This window comes from Hirundo rustica, chromosome 3, assembly GCF_015227805.2.
Source record: "Hirundo rustica isolate bHirRus1 chromosome 3, bHirRus1.pri.v3, whole genome shotgun sequence".
Classification (NCBI taxonomy): Eukaryota; Metazoa; Chordata; class Aves; order Passeriformes; family Hirundinidae; genus Hirundo; species Hirundo rustica.
Genome location: NC_053452.1, coordinates 32,807,958 through 32,830,295, shown reverse-complemented (window position 1 = coordinate 32,830,295; position 22,338 = coordinate 32,807,958).

The following is a 22,338-nucleotide window of genomic DNA, read 5'->3' as shown; positions in this document are numbered from 1 at the left end:
AACCAGCAGGTAAGTGCTTCTTCCCTGGGCTGAGCTGGATGTGAAATCTCAGCAAGAAGGGACCCAGGTTTCCTGGATGGATGAGTCAGCATTTTCCTGTCAGTCACAACGCATCAAACCCTCATCAACCAATCAAACCCAACTCATCAAACTCTGTCCCACCAATGGCTAGCTGGGCTGGCTGCTCCTGGGACCCCTCTCTTTTCCTACGTCTAAGGGCTCAGGAGAAGCAGGATATCTGCAGAGTGAGGTGACCTGGTTGCCACCTACTTCGTGAGACAGTGGCTGGATGGCATATTTTAGATGGGACAACTCACAGAATTTGTTTGTGTGGATGCAGCAGAGCCAAGGCAGCTGCCTCAAACAACTGCAGCAAAACCCTCCCCAAGCCAGCTCTCACGGGGATACCTGGGGCCCTGGAAGCAGTCCAACGCTTCTTTATTCTCCAGGGTGGGTATAACTGTGCTGTCATCTCTTGTGAGGAAAGTGATCATAGCTTGGTGTTGGAAGTGAGCTCAGGCTAGTTGGAGAAGCTGTACGTGATTGAGAACCCTGTCTTTGGAGAAGCTGGTGTGTAGCAGAGCAGTTGTCCCTTGCCCTACCCAGAGTTTGCACCTGGCTTGCCTGTGCCCTGGCCTGAGGTGAGGTGAGGACATGTGGAGGGAGGCCAGGTTTTCAGGCTGGCACTCTGATCTCGTCACCCTGTGCACGAGAACTTTTCCCTGAAAGGCTTCTGGTCACGTCCACGTTTTGGTTGCTGGCTAATTAAAATGCTATCTTCAGGCAGCCAGCTGATGCTTTCCTCATGCCTGCTGCATTTATTCTGTGTGATTCAGAGAGCAGAGGCACCGTGAAAGGCAGAAAAGGGTGCCCTGGGCAGACACGACAGAAAATCCCACTGGCAGTGGAATAAAGGGTGCTTTTGATTGGAAACCCTGTCTGTCTCTCCCTTTTGGCACCTGCTAGCTCGTTTAACGCCTTGTTGCTGATGTCTTGCTCTGTTCATCAGGCCTACAAGTCAGCCAGGCTCTGTTTGGGCTCCACACAGTGTGTGTTAGAAATGCCTATAAATCCATCCTTCAGCATGGTCCCACAAAGGACCTTGGAAGCCCAAAAGAAATTCATTTCAGAGGCCATATTCTCCTCCGTCTGCCCATGGGACCTTTGGTAGTGAGAGATGGGTATTTTTATAGTAGTCTATGTGGTGAGTGTGCAGGCAGTTTCTCTGTGCTTGGGATGGCTGCAATTCAAGGCTAATCCAGATCATCCAGCACAAGTCTGCAGTTCTGGTCTGGGCAAGCACTGTTCTTGCTCCCAGCTCCCCATTTGGGGCCAGGCCAGTGTGGCCCCGGTGGCACCATGGCACCCCACAAGCAGCTGCTGGCCCTTGCTGTGCCCCACAGCACCTGACACCCTGCACAATGGGGTGGCTGAGCTGCTGGCCAGCCCAGAGCAACCAGGCACTCATGCCTGGACCTCCAGCCAAGTACCCCGTATCTTGTGAGAGGTGGCGAGTTGTGGATAAGAGCAGGGAGGTGACATCCCCTGCACTGCCGTGAAGGAGGGTGCGAAAGGAATGCAGAGAGTGCCTGGCCACAACGTGGGGGAAGGCTTGCCCTTTGGTGTGGGGAGGTGGGAGGACCCCAGGGGCTTTGCATCATGAAGGGGAGAAGGGTCAGGTTCCCCTTCAAATGTCAGAGGTTTGCTGGCTGCCTACCTCAGGGCAGTATCTCCAGAGGTGCTACTCGCTGTGTGAGGTGATTACAGACACATAAAGGCAAATGGGCTTGTTGGGCAAGTGCCACCTGTTTACCTGCCCAAGGCTGACTTCCCAAGGCCAAAAAAGCCTTTCCATAAGGATTTCATTAAACTTGCTGCCTGAGCTGCCTCCATACACCCAGGTGAGTGATGCTGCCCATCCATGACTGAGAGACATCAGGAAATACCTGCAGTTCTGGGCCATACCTGTACGTCGTGACACGGGGCTAATCTTTTTGGTTCATGCTCTGTATTTTTACCTCGGTTTTTCAGATGCCCCAAAGACTTCCTTGGGAATGAAAAAAAAGCCCCATCTCTCCCTTACCTGCGTGTGCCCAAGCATCTCTTTAGGCACCGGGGCTGCCCGCTGCAGCCAGCTGTCGTGGGGTTCTCTGTGTCTTTAGCACCCAGGTGCCTCTGCCTACCACACTGCCCACCTCCTGGCCAAGCCTGGTGCGTGCAGCAGGGAGAAGGCGTCCTGCAAGCCTGATGCCAGCACAGGAGGGCTTTACTTTGGGGCTTGCTTTGACACCTCCTTTGTCAGCTATTCTGAGAGTTGTTGGTGTGCTCCTTGCTTGGAGTGTGTTGTGTGCTGGGACCCAGGTTGGGGAGGGCATCTGGCTCTGCTCAGCCCCCTGCCAGGACTGGTGATGAGTGTCAGTTCCTGCTGAACATTCCCCAGGGAGGCTCACGTAATCCCAAAATAATCTGGGATGCAGGTCAGGATGCCTGGTTCCCAACCTGTGTGGTAACTTTGAGGTGAAAATTTTTGGCCCCAGATGGCATTACCTCTGAATCTTGGTCACATGGGTCTGTGGTGAAGGAGGGGTGTGATTGATTGCAAGCCCTTGAGCCCTTGTAACCCTTTTCAATGGGAGCATTAGCTAAGGGGAGATACAAAGGGGGAGACCTCACCCCTTAGCTGCAGGCCCTACTGACAGCTCAGGAGAGGGAGCACAAGATGAGCAAAATTATCAACTTATGCAAGTAATTCTGTTAATCACCTCTTCAGAGATTTTAAGGCCTGAGCCCTTAGCCTTTGTTTGCTCATAACTCCTTCCTGAGCCGTGGTGTACACTTGGGGAAGGTGTCCAAGCTGCCATCTCACTGCCTGGCCTTCCTGTCCTTCTCACCTACAGAAATCCTGCTAGCACCGGATCCAGCTGGTGCCACAAACATACCAGGGAGTATATGTTTGAGTCATTGACCTCTTCTCCAGAAGCAAGACTCCCACCAGCATCCCTCCCTACACTTCCTTCTGTCCTCAGCTGTGACAACAAGAGTGCAGAAGCAAAAGCCCCAGCAGAGACTTATGATGGACTGATTCCTTTCAAAGAAACCCCTCACCTGGTTGCTCAGATGCCGTGCAGATACTAACTTCTGGAAATGCAACTTCCTGTTGATCATCTCAACTTTTTCTCTTCACAGCTCCAATTTGCCCATTCCCCCTTCAAGTCCCTTTCCTTATGTTGGGCAGCTTGCTGGAAGGTTGAAGTCTTCTTTTTTTTGCACTGCAAGGACCTCACATCTGGGAGAAGCAGCCAGAAGACTCCTGAGCAGATTATGTTTGTTCAAAGGTGTTGTTGCCCCTGGGGATAAGAATCTAACCCCTACTCACTTTGATTTATCTCACTACTGCTAGTATGGTGAATGGGGGTCAACAGCACGGGATATGATGGCTTCCAGTCTTCATAGGCATAATAAATTGAGTCATAGGATCATCCTGAGTTATTCAGTGACTAATCTGAGGCTGGTCTTGAGGCTGAGGGCCAATTTTTTGTTGCAGTATTGGCTTCCCAGAACTCTGTGTTGTGGATGTGCAGTGTAGACCTGGTTGATAGACAGCACCTGGGAGAACTGGCTGAGCTGCCGGAGGAGGTGCTGATGAGTCAGGGAGTGGCACTGCCCTCTGCACCAGTACCCCACTGGGGTGGCTGGATGTACAGTGCAAGTGGCTGTGACTTTTGTGAGTCACTTTGTGGGACTGAGTGTGATCCACACCCTTGCTGAATTGTTGGGGCCAGTCACGGACTCAGAGACATCTCAAGAGGAATAATTTGTGGGTTTAGGTTGTGTTGTTAACCATGTGCTGCTGTCCTGAACAGTCTAACCTGTTGCACTGCCTGGACTCTGTCCTTATCTTTACCTTTTCTTCCCTCTGACTTAATTTCACCCTTAAGTTTGCAAATGTGTCAGTAGGTGTGTTCCCTTTCTCTCTGACATAGACCCTCATATGCTTGTGGAGTCTGATTACATCCCCCCTGGAGTAATTTCTTGGCTGGTGACATAAAATGGATCTTTAAATCCCATGGTGTCAGCTCATCAAGCTCTGCTCTCTATCATTCCTTTTTTTTACATCCCAACACCTTTCATATATAAAAATAATATTCCTTTCCCCTCAAAAGTTGTCTACTGCTGAACATGCTCAAAGGTGAATCACTCCAATCACACACAGAAGAGACAGCTGGCTCTGAACATATCCCCTTATGTCTCTCTCTAGATGCATCTCTCCATGATTGCTCTCCCTCAACCTCTTCTGGCAGTTCTGCTTTCCAGGGTGTCTCCTCCCACTGCAAAGCAGCTTTGCCCCAGATACATTAGCTTATCTTTTCCCAAGTTAAATCTCATTTTGTTTCCTGCTCATTTCTAATCTCTCTAAATCCTTTTGGAGGATTTCTCAGTTTGCTCTGGAATTTGCAATCACTTCTGCCAGAGGTGCCAGCTCGGGGAGTTCAAGGGAGAACCTTCTCCTTGGTGCTGCTGAGTCAGGATGGTGCAGTGACTGCCAGTGCTGGGGTGGTGGTGGTGGTGCCCACGGAGTGGACGCAGTGCGGTCCTGCACGTAGCTATGCTCAATCATCCGGTGAGCCGTGTTTCTGTCTCACCATCAGATAGGGATTGCCCAGCACAGCTGGAGGAACCGTGGGAGTCAGCGAGTCCTGGTCTGTAGAGCAGAGCAGAGGTGTGACAAGAGAGGGAGCTGAGTTCAGTTCCCAGCTGGATCACTGATACCTCGCTTTCTCTCCCTTGCCTCCCATGCATAAGACAAGTCCTGTCCTCCTTTTTGGGACCCTTGAGACACCAAGTGCCATTTACTAATTCTTATTTTATATACAGTTAGTAGAAGGATTCCCATCTTGCTGAAATGGTTAGGGTTCTCTGTATACTTTCTCCCAAAGCAGGTAAGCCATTGGACCCTCACAACGCAGTCCCAGCAGCAGTCACATCTCCCCGGTCCTCTCCATCATTTGAGAGAGAACCTCAACAGGTATTTGGGTAACAGGTATTTGGGTACCAACAGCATCTCTTTCCATCTGGTATTTAGGAAGGAGACAGGAGATGACAGGATAGGGGAATAGAGGGGAGGGGGAACAATAAGGCACAGCTCAGGAGGGGCTTTGTTGGCTGGGAGAGGTAGGATATAGTGCAAAGGTGATGAGGATGGAAGGTAAGGGATGACCTGTAAGGTGAGGTGGGAGGATGAGGAGTAGGCTGGCTGTGTCTCAGGAGTGGGGCGGGGCAGGTCTGAGATTATCTGGCAGGTGCAGGGAACCCTCCCAGTTATGAAACCTCCTGCACTCCCATGGACATATTTCTCTGTGGTGTGAATAGCTTTGAGTGCTTGAAAACTCATGTTGAGGGTTTGCAGAAGGGCCTGAGCTTCCATCCCCCCTAGCACCTGATGCACCTTCCCTGGGCAGCCCCTTGGCTTCCCCCTGCCCTTCTTCCTGCTTATGAGATCCTGTGGCTATTGACTATGCAGATGAAGAGGCACATGCTGGAGCCCAACACTGAGAATCTTGTGCTCCTTACACCGGCACAAGACCAGTGTGGTGTGAAAAACTACCTGCTTTCAGCCAAACCAAAAGATTTTGGTCTTTCGTGCTCCTGAAGATACGAAATCCAATATGACCCAAATATACTTAAAAGTTCAGAAGGCAAACGTGCCCAGATTGCATTAGTTTTCAAAGTGCTGTGAGGTTCAGCTGGGCAGGTGGTTTGGCAGCTGTGACTTTCCTTCCTAGCCTTGAATCCTGCCAGTGAGTCCCCTCAGGCACGCTTCAGACTCTTCTCTTCAGGCTCTTCATATCCCTTTACATCCAAGTTCCACCCTATTTTTAATCCGCTCCCTATCTTCTGGTGTTGTCAATCTCAGACCTTCCCTAAGCCTGGGAGGGAGCTGTATGTACATCCTTGTCTTGCTGTGGATATTTTACAGTTTCTCACCCAGTTTTAAGTCACTTGAAATCTATTTGTCTCTCGGGCTGTAAATACACACAAACCCCAGACATCCAATCAGGAGTATCCACAGCAACTAATAAGCATTTTTTTTTTCCCAGAGGGGACCTTCCAGAAATGTTGGTGAAGAGGTGAAGTTCCAGCTGTTCTCTGCCAGGATACTCACCTTCTGCTTATCTGGGGGCCATTTCAGAGGGCTGTTGCACTGCTTCACACCAAAATATCTGTACATCCCCTTCAGGCACCCCAGACATCCCAGCACCATGAGCCAAACCCATTAGCTCCTCATCCCCAGTGTCCTGGGATCACTCACAACCGACCAGAGCGCTGGCACCCTGCAGCTTCCTCACTGGAGGCTCTGCTCCCAGCAGCAAGTTTTCACTTTTTCTTTAATCACATCACCAAGTTTTAATGCCCAGCAAGAACTTTGACCCTTATCCAGGGATTAGTTGTTATCCTTAAGAGCTTTCTGCGGCAAGCCTTATAAAAGAACTCCAGCTTTGGAGAATGCAGGCAAATCATGTCCACTGGGTTAATTTTCTTTATTAGCTGACTACCTCATTTTTCCATCCACAGCTCTCAGATACTGTCTCCCTGCTCCAGGAGAAGGGCTGTTCCCATCAGTTCACATGAAGTTCACTGCTGGGATTCTTACTAGCACCAAGCCAGCCTTAGCAAGAAGGGGAAATCTTGGCTTTGGTGAAATTAAGGGGAAAAATGTTATGTTCCCTCATCAGACTGTTTCACATCCCACCCCAGCACAATTAGGCAGTGATGGAGGGCTGCCAGACAGATCCCGTAAAGAGGCAAAATGTTTTCAATAGGGGCTGTAGAGGCAGTTGAGGTTAGGCAGAAGCAGCAAAATCCATTTGGCTGATTAGCAAGTTTCTTCATGAAAAGAAATGTGGGCATCTCTGTGTCTGTCCTCGTATCTCTACCATAGCCTGTTTCAAGCATAAACCTGTTTACTGAGCAGGATTTCAGTAAGGCATAAAGGGGAGATTCTGTTCAGGTTACTGGCTGTTATTTTTAATGCGTGTACAAGGTACACAGATGCGGGAAAAGTGGGAGCACAGTGTGTTTTGCTCAATAATTAGAGGCAGGATTCACAGGTATATTCTGGCTGCTTTCAGCCTTTCCCGTGACAGAAAGCAGCTGCACACCCAGCATTAGCCAATCTGCTAATAGGCTGTGTCACAAGACACAGCATCACCATGTCTCACAAAGCAACTGCATTGTCCTCCCTAAGCTTATTGTGTGAAATATCACGGGAACACCACCAAATCGTGTTCCACAGACCGTTCCAGACTAAACATCCACGGCCCAGCTCCCTGACCCAGACTGAGGGTCCTTGAGGGAGGAGAGAAGGCACCTTGCTTTTGCTGTGCTGAGAGCGCAAGGTCTGTGCGCTCCATCAGCATCTCCATGCAAACCTGCCTGTGTGAACAGACACTAATGCATCCAGAAACTCCTCATTTCCTCGTTCAGATGATAACTGTTGTGAACATGCTAGTGACAAAAATCTTTTCTGTGGACATCTCTGAACTAGATCCTTGGCTCTTTCAATCCAAGCAGCCCAGAAGACGCCAGGAAACAGTGGATCCTTCGAGTCTGGGGTGCTGGCTAGCACTGGATGACTGGTCTCTAACTCACTGACGGTGAGGGTGTGAGTAAAAGATGGAAGGATGGGAAACCTCCTTGGAGGATACTACAGAGAATGAAAGGAATTTTGGATAAGATCTGGTAGCCAAGACAAACCAAAGCTGCAGCATCTATGGAATATTCTTTTTGCCCAACTCCTTGTTTTGTTTTGGTGTAAAAGAAACTAGAAGTTGTGGTGTTTTGCGCTACAGGTGATTCTGTACCTTGATATTCTGCCAGAGCTGGGAGTCTTGGGTTGTCTTCCCAGCTCTGTTCCTTACTTCCTAATTAGTGCGGTGTCAATCACTGCTCTGGTCTGTTCCTGAGTTTCCTCAGCTGTTAGTGGTGATAACAGTACGGTGATGATAACAGTGCCGAGCTGCCCTGGGGCATGATCTGTAAGCGAATTAACAGTGAGGAGTTAAAGAAGAATTAATTGGTGGCCTCTGTTGAGTGCTCAGAGATTCCTTGATAGCGGGCAGTGAGAGGCAAGCAGAAGTTTTGTGTGCTCTTCAGTGCACGGCTTCCGCTTACAACGCAGCAGCCTGTCCCCAGGCCTTTGCTCCTCCTGGCTCCAAAGGAAAGTCATGCTTTGATTAGGACAAGCACTCATCAGTTACGTAATGTTATTTCCAGGTGTGCAGCAGGCAGGGCAGAGCAGCTTCCCAGCTGCAACTCGTCTTCCCTTGAAGCAATATGTAATGAGATAATCCAGGGTTAACGTTCTCTGGGAGACCCCTGCATGTTGCCTGTGATGACAAAGAGAAAGGAAAAAATTAGGAGAAAAAATGGAGTGGGTTGTTGCTTGTAGCACACTCGTGCTGTAGTGTTTTAACCATAAACTGGTAAAAAAACTAGGAAGCACAGCTCTTCAGGAAAGAAACCTGGAGAGTGGGAAGCATCGCACAAAGTCTGCTGGGATGGTAAGATCAAAAACTGGAAAGAAATGTCTGCTGAAAAGTGAATGTGGCCTCCAGCTCCAGAGTATGAACTGTGAGTCTGGGGAATGACAACAGCTGGTTAGCTTGCAAGTTCTTTTCAGTCTCTGAACCCCTGCCCCTCTTTCAGGGCTGTTTCGGAGCTTTTCAGAGAAGTTTGCAGAACACCCAACAAAGTGTTCTACCTCATAGATTCTTCCGGATCGCTGAGGTGTAGTAATGAAATCCATGGAGATCTCTGGAAAGCAAGCAGTAGATCACCCTTGGTGAATCATTCCTCCTCCCTACGCCACAATTTCCCTTCCTGTGAAACAAAGATGTTAAAAACCAATGTCCTCCTAAACAGCAGCTTGGTGCCTAAAGCCTGGCAGGGACTATGGGGCAGGAGCCAGGGGCAGGGACAGAGCAAGGGGGCCACACGTAGGTCTGAGAGAGGCCCAGGAGACCAAGACCCCTCAGGGGTAGAGAATGGTGCCTCAAGCACAGGTGTTGGGAAGAAGGTGGGTGCTCAGCGTTGGCGTCTGCTCTGCACCCATTTGCACAAACTGCACTGGGTGTTACAGGGGTCACTGCGGGGTGCTGGGGTCCCCCAGTCCGTGGGGGCTGTCCTGTGTCTCAGGCAGGGATGCTACGCCTGTAACCCTCTCCTCTGCATTCACAGCAGGTCCTCGAGGCAGCCAGGTCCCCTCTCCCCATGGGTTCTGCTTACAGAGATGGAGCCTCTCTCCCCTGAGAATGGAGCAATGTGGCAATGCTCTCAGACCTTGGCTTGTAACAGCAGTAACCTCCGAGCTGCTGACTGTTGCTCAGCAATAAACACCACTTGTGCTATTAATAAACACTATCTGTCAGCCTTGGTATTTTTAATGCCGGGACACTGTGCCCTGGCACGCGGAGCCACTCGGAGACTGAAGGCCGGATTCAGAGACAAACCTAAACTGCTGCGAGGCTCTCCATTGTGCAGCCCCGCAGCCCATGCCTATTGCAGGGTGGAAAGGTCTCTGTTCTCCTTGGTGTGTTAGATAGGATCCAAGTTCTGCCCCTCAAGGGATTTCCCCTCCTGTCCTCCGCAATCCCAGAGCAGTGACACTCACAGGCTCTACCCGCTGCCATTGGCTGGGACAGATCTAACAGGATCTCTGGACCCGTGTGAGTCAGTGAATATACTTCAGCTTTTATCCCGTGATGATGTGCCAGTAGGTTCAGCTGAATCAGCAAGGGAATGCTGTCTACTCATACAGCGTGTCTTTGGACTCACAGTCCTGCTACAGGAGGTTTCACGCACCAGACCTTGAGAAGTGCTCCACAGTGCACAGAGAGGCTCCCAAGAGAGTCCTGATGGGATTGGTGCCTCCGAACGATGCACATGGATACTGCCTGCCATGAGACCTCTCCACCGGTAGCCTGGAAGAAAAATAAGAAGGAAAAGGAAAACGGAGCGTTTATGGGGGCTGATCACGTTGTACTGAAGCTCCTGGCTGCTTCCAGCTGGCTGCAGTGTGCCACCCGTGCATCAAGCTGGTGTGCTCCCTGCTGGGGTTAGCGTGTGCCCAGGCTGCGCTGCAGGGCACCGCTGCGAAGCTGCGTGGAGCTGCATGTCCGACAGCCCGATGCAGCAGGAAAGAGCCGGCTTCACCTTCAGCCTCAGCGTTCGACCCTGATAGCGGAGCGGGGGTGGTGGATGTGTGGCAGGGAGGGAGGGGTGGCGGTGATATCAGAGGGGAGCAGGGCGGCCCCGCCGCCGCTGTTGCTGCCGCTGCTGCAGACCCGGGCTCTGGGGCTGCACCCCAGGGCTGCTTCGCCCTTTGCCACCGCAAGAGCAGCCGTGGAGGGTTTTGGAGGGGCGGTGGGAGAGGAACAGCCGAGCAAACAGTGAGCTGGCCGAGCAAACAGCGGCCGATGTGAAACAATCGCGTCCCGTTCTGCTAAAGCTCAGCAAATACTGCGTAAGACCTGCTGCTGGCAGCGGCGCTTGCCCTAGTCATCAGGTAGAGCGCTATCAGAGGGCAGATACAGAACAACCTGGGGAGGCAGGGAGAAGTTGTGCAAGAGAAAGCTGTGGCCAGCATGACTCAACACTCATTAGCAGCGGCACACCTACGAGAAGCCCATTAAAACTGAAAGGAAGAAGCTCGAGTACCTTATTTCTTCCCTTTGGTGTAAATAATCTCTTTTATCACACGCACATCGGTGTCTGCAGAGACGGCAGCGGAGAGAGCATCACTGTGTATTGTTATCCCTTCGCAAGGCTCTCCCCTGCCCCACGGCCCTTACCAGCCCAACTCCAGGGCTCCCAGAGCTCCCCTAGACTGACGGGCTTGTCAGTGCTGTGATCCAAAGCCCATTTCTCACCCAATGCCGTGGATTCTGCCTTCTTTAGAGCCATCCACCCTGGCGTCTGCAAACTCATACCAAGGCCAAAGCAGCGGAAGGGTGCGCTGCCCTTGCGCTGAGAGCCATGCTGCGCTGGGCTGACAGTGCCCACAGCACAAGAGTAGATCTGCACCTGGGACATGTCCTCAGCTTTTGGGTTCAAGCTGGGCTCCCTGAACACCACCCTCCTGCCACCTTGCCCTGGCCTGCTGGCTGGCTTCCTGGACATGCAGTTGAGGAAAGCATCCACCTAGGGAGGGAGGAGACTTCTGCATGTCGAGATTTAAATACCCTAACCTGGAGGATGTGTATACAGAGTGGAGACGTGAGCAGAAACTCTGTCTGCAGTACACCTGACAGTGGCATCCCTTGCTGGTACATCACTGGGAATCTGGCTTCATTTTTCTGCTCCTGTTAAAGGCAACAAAACATAGGTTTACATCGAAGTGCTTAGTACACAGCTGTGGGACTTACTGTGGAGAAAAACTCCCTTAAGTCACTTCTCCGTTAGTATTTTACAGGGAGATAGCTAAACCCAGCCATCCCTTGCAGATGTGTGCACTGCATTCCAGCAGGGGGGATTGCATTTTGGTGAACACACCCTGATGAATTTGGGTTTTAATCTGAGTTTTAACCTAGTTTTCTGCCTTGCAGCATGGATCCCGGTAGTGACATGGCACTGAGATGTCTGGACTGCACACCCCTCTTGGACCAAGCTTGGCTCTCTGCTGCTGCTGCCCGTACTCTCCCATTAGTCCCCATCTAGTTTAAAGATAAAGGGATGTCTTCTCAAGCCATTCCCATGACTTTGGACTGCTCTTTTGTCACTTTATGTCACTGTCAAATTCTCATTTCATCCTCTACTCCAAATCCACCCCAAGTGTTCTCCTTCTGCTCTGCTGCTCCTAGTATGTCTGATCTTTTGGGCTGGCTGGTCTGGACTAAGCCCTCTTGCAGTTTTGAAGAGGGATCCTCACTGCAGAGGCAGAAGCTCTGGAAGGTGTGCTGCAGTGGGGGTGGACGGTCCCAGCCCTCTGAGCTGAGGGTGGCTTTGCTGTTCTAGACTGCAATCTCCTGCAAACGAGATAGCTCATCCTACCCCATCCTTCCTCCCCCATGTCCTTTGCCCATCCTCACAGTGCCCATAGCAAGTCTTTTGGAGAGATCTTCCCTCTCAGAAATACCATCTTAGGGCCACTGTCTTTTATCTGATTCAGATTAAGCTTCTTTCTGCTTTTCTCTCTCTGCTGTTGACACACAGAAGAGTGATACCCCCACAGGGGAGGGTCCGGATGTGTTCCAAATGATGTCAGGTTTGATTTATTATTGTTTAATATCATGTTGCTTACTGTTGCCATTTCATGGAGTTAGCTCAGTTTGGGAAAGACTGCTATCCTTTGGACAGGACAGATGGTCTGAAAATTAATTTTTTCCCTTGCCTAACTAAATATCCAAGGCAGGCTGCTCTGTCATCAGAGCTTTGCTTAGGCAAGATCTTTCCTTGGCAGAAACAGTGGGGGAGAAAGGGAGGATAAGAGAGAGAGCAAGGCGGGGAGAACTGCGCTCTACCACAGTTGAGGTTTCTCGGTTTGTCTCCTTGTCTCCCCTCCACAGAACCTCCTTCCACTCTTGCCAGTTTCCCAATGGTTTAATTCAGAGTTACATCTGGGATGGGGCCAGTGCCAGACATTGCAGGGAAAAGGGGCAGGAAATGCAGCTGCAGGTAATTACAAAACAACCTGCTCAGATATGTCATTTTGTCCTGTCAGTCGGGGCTGGCTTGTATGTTGGAGGAAGAGGGCTTAGATCTCTTACATTTTTATTCTGTCTCATGTAACTCTGGATGTTCTTTTTTATCCATTGAAACATCTGATCCTTTCGTGCTTCCTGCAAAGCTCTTGGCCTCCCTGATGACAATGATTTCCATCTGTGCTCTCACTCAGATCATTTCCAGGCTCCTTTTGGTGAGCATGTGGATTCACAGGGACCTGGGCTCCCATTTTGTGAATGAGCTCTTCCCTCTTTGTGAAGGGAAGACTGCTTGAGCTCTTGCTGCCTCTCCAGCTCCACAAAGCTCAGCTCGCTGTCCTGCAATCAGCCTGGTCAGTGTAGATGGATCCCCATCAGGGTAGCTGGGTTCTGTTGCACTTCTTGCCAGGGTGATGAACGAAACTGGTGAAGTGTTCAGAGCAGGGAGAAGAAGACTTCAGGCAGAAGGAGAGGAAGGCTCCCAGAACCACATGCCCAAGCCAGCCCTAGTTTCCACCTTAGCCAGAACCCTACCTGACACACAGTTTAATTCTCCAGTGTCCACCAGGAAGAGAAAGAACTCCGCATTTGGTGCCACTACCACTTTTAGTATGCAGCTCTCAAGCACATAGACTTATATCATCTCAAAATGTTTGCTTATTTTATTTGGCATGAATTCTAGAGGACATAGCTGTGGGTTTCCGAATATTTAAGGCCAATGTGTTATTTATAAGCCATGTCGGAAATATCCTGAGCATGTGGATTTTAGTGAGGAAAGTCTGGGTTTGGTATGTTCACACACCTCGGGTTTGCCATTCTGCAGTGCTGTCTGTGGTGATTGCATTTGAGGTTAGCAGTGTCTGTAGTGGTGCTAGACTCATTACATTCTCTTCTCAATATCTTCAATTTACTGGCAAACAGCAATGAAATTATAAGGCAGGTAAAGAAGGACTGAGTGAGATCCTGCCTTTGAATCCCCGTTAAACTCCCAGAACTCACACCCCTGTTCCCTACTCTCCTTTGGCCCTCAACAGAGGGCCATTTTCATCTGAGATGGTGACCACCACCCTTGGCATAACACCCAACCTGGAACTACATCCCCGGGGAGGAGCAGGAGGCAGAGAACTGAGCCTGCTCCTCTGTGTACTCCTCTGTCCACCCCTCCCTCGTGGTGTTTAAACAAGGCTCCTCTCCATGCTGGATACCTCAGCATCCATCTTCAGCAACCTTTCCTCCAGGATACACAATCCCTGCAGCAAAACTGCCTGACAATTATCCAAGAGCCAGAGCAGCTCCTGTGGCCCACGTTTTCCTTCTGCAGGAGCAATTAGGCTGCTCGAGACTGTCTTCAGTAGGCTGATGTTATCTCCACGGTGACGCAGGCGAGGAGCCCTAAGGTCTTGTGGTAACTATGCCAGGGTCACAGAATCATAGGATATGCTGAGTTGGAAGGACCCACAATGATCATCAAGTCCAACTCCTGGCCCTGCACAGGAGTATTAAATTTCTCCCCCTGCCTGTGTTCCTCTACCTGCAAGATGGGCTGAAATTCAGAAGCCTTCCAGCTATCTCCAGCCATCAGGCAAAGATTTTCCTCTAGCAGCACCGAAGATCAACAAAGCCTTTCTGCTCTGTGCTTGAGTCAAGCCTGCAAGGCTTTTTGGAGGTGTATCCTGCACTGTCTGCAAAATCCATGCTTTTCCTGGTATACTGAGAGCAGGGAGCTACTCTGGCTGGTTCTGTAGGGGAGACCCTTAGCTTTCCAACCAAACCACAAAAAGTCTGACGTTTTGCTGCCCGCTAATTGAGACAAGATAAGTTTGCATCAGGGATGCCTGTTCCTGCTGACACTGTCATATCCAGAGGGTCTGCTCTGCCTGGGTGTTAATTGTGTCTAGGAGCACCTCCAGCCACTCTGTCACTGCCCAGGGAGAAATGATCTCTACCCTGGAAAGCTTTTACCTAATCAGACAAGACAGATAGGCAGGGAGACAGAAAGAAGGAAGTGGCAAAAGCCTTGCCCAGGGCCACGTGTTGGGTGAGTCGGGGCAGCAGGACGCACAGCCACATCTCGTGATATTTGCGCTGTGGATACACATTACATCCACCACAGGGATCAGGCACAGCAGCATATCAGAGCCATCCCAGGGTCCACCTTCCAGCCCACCCTTCCTCTGCACCCATGGTCTGCATGAGTGTACCTCCCTCTCCTGGCACAAACCCCAGCTTGGCAGGAAAACCCTGGCTTGGCTGGGAGTGTGGGTGGAAGGACAAGGAGGTAATCCCTGGCCAGCCAGCAGCCCTCAAGAGCAGATGGAGGGCTTGGAGCATTGTCTGCAGTGGGTGGTGACATCTGGACAGATGAAGGATATGTGGCCCTGGAGCCTGTGGCTCGAAGGTGCTGTGGCTGATGCTGATGATAAACAGGCGGCTGCAGGAGTGATGTGGTGAGCCTGTCCTGTGTACCTGTGGTGGGTCCCCTTCCCAGAGCAATCACAGCACTGGTGACTGAGCCTGGGGTCACCTCTCTGGCCCTGTGGTGTCTGATGCTGCATCAATCACCAGAGAGAGAAGACCAGGGTCAGGCTTCACACCTGACACTGGTTTCATTGTACTCTGTCCCCACCTAATGTGTAATTTGTCATCAGATTGGCGCCAAAACCGTTCGTTTGTTACCTGCCTTGCCTTGAATGGCTCCAAAGTCAAATTAACTAGACTGCCAGTGCTTCTCTGTATGCTGTGGGACACGTTCTCATAGGTCAGTGAGACACCCCCAGCCCTGTCCTGATCTCACATTGGCCAAGGCTCTACCCCATATCATCCAGTTTTGCTGCAGAGTTGAGATGTTTGAGTGACAGGACATGGAAAGAGACCAGTCCAGGCTAGGGCCCTTCTTGATGAGATGTTTTATTCTCCTACCCATGATTATTTGGGGTACATCAAGATCTTTAGTTTAAGATCCTGGAGGAACAGTTTATATCTTACGATGACTGCAAGTTCTTTAAACAGCAAGCCAAGGTCTTGCTAAGGAGGAGAAGGGCAGAAATGAGTGAAAATGACCCTGAACTGTGAGACACTGAGTGGAAAAAAGATGCTTATTTCAAGTGTTTCAGCAGAGTTTCTTCTGGATCCCAACAGTCATTTGGGAGCTGCTTGCTGCTGCCCAGAGCCCAGAAAATGGAAGAGGAACCAAGTTAAGGACGATGTGTTTCAACAGGCTGGGAGGATCACGGCTACTGAGTTTTAGACAGCCTGATTTGCAAGCCATTTCAGTGTATACAGGCCCACACATTATTGCCCACAGGACTCCTGGTGTGACCGTTTTTGCCCTGTTCAGCAATTTCTGATGTCTGGGATCACCCAGCATTTGGCTCACAGGCTTTGTTCATTGAGGAAAGCCAGCTGGGGCAAGAAACAAGGGATTTCACCTTTCTCCCTGATTAGATGAACCAGTCCAATGCAATTAAGCAGCTTAGCTTAAGGCAACAGAAGCTATTATTGCTGGGCTCCTCTGCTCTGCTTGAACTCTGTTATCCACACCAAAAATGTCAGAGGAAAAAAAATTTTCCTTCTGTACTTGGCGTCTCCGTGGCGCTGGCTGAGCGGCAGGTGCATATCTGAGATACCTCTATGTGCACCTATCTGATCACCTTCCCTCCCTGCTTCAGGCTGTCTCATTTGAGGTGGGGTGGGAGTCAGCTTCGTAAGAGAGCAACACCTGGCCAGGTGTGACTCTCAGCCCTCTTTATGGAAAACCTTGTTTTACCAACCTTCCTCGCTGTTAGGGAGAGAGCTCATCTTGGCTGCTGAAGGCACCACGCAGAAGTCTCCACCTGCCCCTTAGGTAACAGCAAGCGTTGATAAGGGTTGATGAGAACTCCTCTGAGTTCTTTGTGCTTCTTCATCCTTCTTCTCCACTAGGCCTGCACCAGAGCAGAGCGGATGCCTGGTGAAGGCATGTAAACACTCCATTTTTGGGATAATCCTGTGACTTTTTATCTGAGCCTGATCCTGACATGTACTGCAAGGTTGGGGGGCGGATTTTCAGACTAGCATAAATCTTGCACAGGCTATTCTCTTCTGCTTATCCATGCTGCAGTCTCACTTCCCCTTCTTTCAGCAAAAAATGAGTAACATTCAAAGAAGAAGAGACGCGCACACAGATGCATTTGTGTACACACATTCATACACAACCTGTGCAACACACAGAACCGATCCCTACACCCATCCCCAAACACAACTGGAGCTTGAGGGCAGGGTGTATTCACCCCTGTCCAAACCCACAGTCTCTTCCTTCACAGCTGGTCCCAGCTGATTTCCTATTTATCCAAATGTCACTAAGCGTGGCTCTACTACTCAGACATGTTTCCCAATAAAAACTCATGGTGGGTTTTTACATTCAGGTGCTGTCATCACCCATTTATGTAATTAATAATGACAACTAAGAGCCTGTGTTTAGAAAGAAATCTCTTTCCAGTGAAAATGCCTCCTTATCCACCTTGCTGGTTAGAAAGTCCTCAGTGTCCATTTGGCCCAGCAAGAGTTAAGGTCCAGTAGCTGCTTCCAGCTAAATAAGGTGTCCGAAGCTCTCTGAAAGGGATGTGAGCACTTCCACAGCATTTCAAACACCACTTTTGCTAGTGGCTATGAAGAGTCCCTGCAGGAGATGTTGGCATATGTCACAGCAGCTGCAACATGATGCATAGGAGAGCAGAACAGCAGAGCTTGAGGGACAGGGTAGAGAGGGCAGAGTCTGAGCCAAGAAAGGGTACGGAGATTGCTGGAGGAAAATACACAGCAACACAGGCTCCCGTGGACATAATAGAAACTGCAATTATGGAGACACCCCTCTCTTTCTTCCAACAGATACAAGACTCACACTGCAGCCTGGGAGAAGACCAGAATGGACTGGTCTGGCTTCAAGGTGAGCCTCTGTAGAGGATTAGTTAGGGATATGAGCTCTTATTCTCATGACAGTCCTCTGACTAGAATTGAAGATCTCATCCCTTTCCTTGAAAAGATTGCATGAGTTTTAGGAGCAAAACTGCAGCAATGAGCAGCAAAATTTGCTGTCACATAGGTAGAGCTCCTCTGGGCTGCCGGAAGAGCTGTCTGGTGGGCTAGATAACTGTCTGCAGGACCAAAAGAGCATCACAAACCTTCCCATTTTCTGTCTCACACATGAGGGCACTTCAAAGCTGCTTTCTCTGCCTGTGATACCTGGTGAGCAAAATAAACCACTTGCATTACATTCATGCTTCTGCCTGTGGGAGAGGAATGAGGAAAGGAGTCCCATAGGGCAGGTGTTAGTCAGACTGCCTCAGGTGCTACCAGGAGGTCTTCAGACACCACCACAATAGTTTGTGTAAGGAAGGGAGAAACTCCGAGTTTGCGTCACTGTGGGATGGGGGTCTTGGCTGCTGGCGTGGAGTCTGACGTTTGGAGAAGAGTCATCAAAGCCTCAGAGGTGGGAGAAATGTCTGGTCCTATAAAAATGACAAATGACACGTGGATGGGGAGGAGAAAGGAGGGCCTCTTTTTGTGAAAAGGCGTAGGAGATGACTTATATTTCGCTTTAGCAGGTAGCACATTATCCTGGGATGGACAATGATGGTTTCATTTCTGAAGCTGCTTGTCCCTGTGTTCCTGCAGACACAAATATTCTCCCCAATGCTTTTACAACACAGAGAGGAAAGTGACTTCATGGCATTCCTTTTCTGACTGTTTCTCTGACATGTGCTTTCTAAACATAGATCTAAAAATCAGAAAGCACCAGGAGAATTATGGGTTTCTGCACCCTATTGTGCATTATAATAATTATAATTATTGTAAATACGGCCCAGACACTGTAATTTTCTGCTCTCCATTGGGCCTTTCTTTTTCATTTTGTTCTTCTTTTTATGACTGTTTTCTAAGAAAGTTTTCATATGTCACCTTATAGATGGGAAATGGCAGAGTCAGCTCTTAAAATAAAAGGAGAGGAGTGGCTTGGAGGGGATGGAGAAAATGATGAGAAGGGAGTGAGGAGAGGGAAATGTCATATAGTCTGTGGTGGGGGCACCAGTGGAGACAGTCAGGAGATCTAGTGCTGTACCTCACCTATTGCCAGCTTGCTGTGTGATTAAAGGCTCCATTTTTTTACATATTTTTGGTTGTGGAAGCCTTCTCTTATCTCTTATCTCATTGCCTGGCTCAGCAACTCTTTGATTGTAAGTTTAGAGGTGCTGAGCACTTCTCACATGCAATATCTGGCTTAAGTTACTGTAAGAAGGTATGGTAAAGGTATTTGAATAGGTGGAGTTTTTGCAGTGTTATTCCAGTACAGTCAGGAAAACCTGGTCTACATTTTGGATAGAGGGGAACACTATGGTGCAGGCTCTGGTTCTGTGCCCTGTGAGTCTCCAGAGCTGAGAGGTGGCTCAGATGTGTCTTCTTGCACAGGCAATTTGATCCTCTTCCTGTGGACGTTATGGCATGGCACAAAAACATGGAGACTGAGAATCAAGTATATCCGGTGTTTGTCCCACCAGGAAATCAAAATGTGGCCAGGGTATGGACTTAGATGTGTAAAGCAGAAATTGCTCCCTACACCTCAGAGAAGAGACACAGGTAATGCCACCTACAGTCAGGTGAGCAATGAGGAAAGGAAAGATGCAGCAACCAGCGTCAAAATATCCAGACACCCTGGAGTCAGGAAAGAGAGTTTACACTGAGTTCAGACTGAACTTGAAGAAAGAATTAGAAAGAAAATGGAAAAAGGTAGAATGAGATGGATAAGACCTGGGGGACATAGTGCAATGGACAGTAGGAAAACAGCAAAAAATGTTTATGTGATGTAGACAATAGGAAAGAGGAAGACTTGCAAAGTAGAAATCACCTGGAATGAGAATCAGTGTTTTGAAATAATGAGCCAAGTTGAAACATCACCAAAACCACAGCAGAGATTCAGATTGAACTGTAATGATTTATCCAGCTTTTACCCCAAACAGGAGCAAAGTAGTTTTGAGAAGTCTCTCACTGAGAACTCAGACTTCTTCCTCTCCTCAAGAATCTTCACTGGAGACTTCCAAAGGAAATTAAAGAGCAGAAAAATGCACTCTGCCACACGACCAGCAGAACTTTGCTTTTTCATAGTTGTAAAGAAAGTAAATTAGTCTTCCTGGGTGACTTTCTATCTAAGAGTATAAGGTTTAAAGTGTGGACTAGGGGTGTGAGAGATGTAGGCATTACTCTGCCAATGAAAAGGGAAGATTACAGCCAGTGCAATCAGGATTTTGACTTCTAATTCAAGGCTGGATAAGTGATTGACTGTAGCCTGAAAGTGAGTTAGTAGAGTTTAATTTCTGCCTTTTCCACTGTCCTGCAGTAACCTACTGAATCGCTCTCTTAGTACAGCTACTCCAATCAGTTGCCTCACAGAGGGTTTCCTTGATGCTGAATTTGCTGTTTGCAAATGCCCGAAAATCTTCTGCTGAAAGGAGGAACATTATCCCTTTGCTGTGTGGGTCAAGAAGTTCTTACAAGAAGGTCTGTGTGTTTGCCTCTGGCCGTCCATAAATACAGTGCTACTGCAGGCAATGCAATAGGCTGAGCACAAGCCCCGTGCATTAAGAGGAACATTTGCTGTAGTATTTGGAAATAAGTCAAATCATCTGCTATCTGCATTTCTTACAAATACCACAGATTCCTTACATTTGTGCCTCCACCATACCAAGCTGTTGCTTTGACTTGCTAATAGGTCTCTGTTGTAAAAAAAAAAAGTGTGCTTTTTTTTTTTTTTTTTTTTTTTTTTTTTTTTTTTTTTTTTTTTTTTTGTGGAGCTAACACTCAGATGTTACTTTGTGCCCAGAGAGACAGCAAGGACATGCAGTCTGCTGGATTCCAGGAGGAAAGGTCTGCAGGCTCCTGGAGGGAAAATTACCAGGGAGGTGTTTATGAAAAGAGGGTGATCTGGTTGAATTCAAGATTGTATTATAAACTTTGTGCTTATCTGGTGTCAATTGGCAGTTAGATTGAATTAATTGAAGCAATGCTGATTTATAACTACCGAGGGTTTAGACAATTCTACATAAACAGCTCTAATGAAGCCCCTTTCAAGGCACCAAGAGTCTGGACCAAGAGATAAATCTAGAAGAGCTATAAGTCCTTGCCAATTTTCTTCCAAACTCTGTTCTTCCCTGTCACTGTAAAGAATGTATGGATCTTTCCTGATCCAGGTTCAGCCAAATCACTTTCCATTGATCTCAGCTTTACTGACACAACTCCTCCAGCCTGTGCTGAGCCACAGATCACAATTAAAAACCAGCAGCACTCATAAAGAGATGGATATTCCCACAAGCAACTGCATCAGATGAGAGATGGTGCGTAGAGCTAGGGTCATGTGCCAAATTCTAGTTTGACCCACGGAGAAATGCACACCAGTGGAGAAGGATCACTGAGCCTTGCCCTCAGCTTGGGATTGGCTGTCTTTCCACGAGATAGGTGTTCACCCCAGGACAAGGTCTTACCTCGTTCAGCAATCACCAAGGTTTGTGGAAGAGAGGATGGAAAGAAAAGTTATGGCTAGTACCGAGCAGGTGTTAAGAAGAAACCTGGACGAAAAGCTCCTGAGGAGCCCTGGGCATGCAGAGGTAAGGATTTAGCCCCTCAGACAGTAGCCATTCTTTGTGAGCTCACATCACCTTCCCTGCAGTCCTGTCTGTGGTGCAGCAGCAATCTCAGCAGCCGTCTCCCCTGCAGTGGGTGGAGGATGGTGGATATCTTACCCACCACACGAGTCTGCCAGAGTGCCATGTGACACCTGCTGCACCTGCCTGGGCCCTGGGTATTGATGTTGCTGAGAGCACTCAAAAAGAGGAGAGCGTGAGGATATCCAGATTAGGTAGCTGACGATTTAACTTCAGCAGGGGTAGGTACAAGGTAACGCAACACGAAAAATCAATTTAAGCTACTTATGCAACATGACAAGCCCTAAATTATTTATTTCTTACTCAGGAAAACATCAAGGTCCTTTTCAGGCTCCTTAAGCATTAGCGATCACAATAGCTAGCACTGAAAATGCTGTATTGTGCTACCTTCCTATGAATCGAAATTATGTCTGCGTTTGAAACAATCTGCTCAGATTTTGTCACTTTTCTGAAGGATGTATCAGAAATAGAAGATGTCTAAAGATAGTTGATACAAATTATTAGAAGACCTAAAAGGATTTCACAAAGAAAATTTAGGACTATTATTTTAGTGAGAGAGATGTGACATGGGAATGAAAAGAATATTGGCAGGGAGAAGGCACATAAGATCCTGGCATTTACTCTTTATTAAAATACCAGAATGAGAAAGAAAAAGATCATGACTTAAAATACTGTACCTGAAATACTAATAAAGGAACACACTGCATTACTCACTATGTAACCTGTGGAACTCTCTGTGTGAAAGCACGACTGGGGCCAAGAGCTTGGGAAGACATTACTCTCACATTTTCCATACAGAAGCAATAAAAATATCATCCACCCCTACACCAGCTGGGCTAAAAACCTACGTGGGATATAAATCTTCATCTTGCATGACAATAATTGCTGCGAGCTAGACGAGGAAGCCTATTGCATAACTGTCCACTACGAGGGTTTTACTACCTCCCATGAAG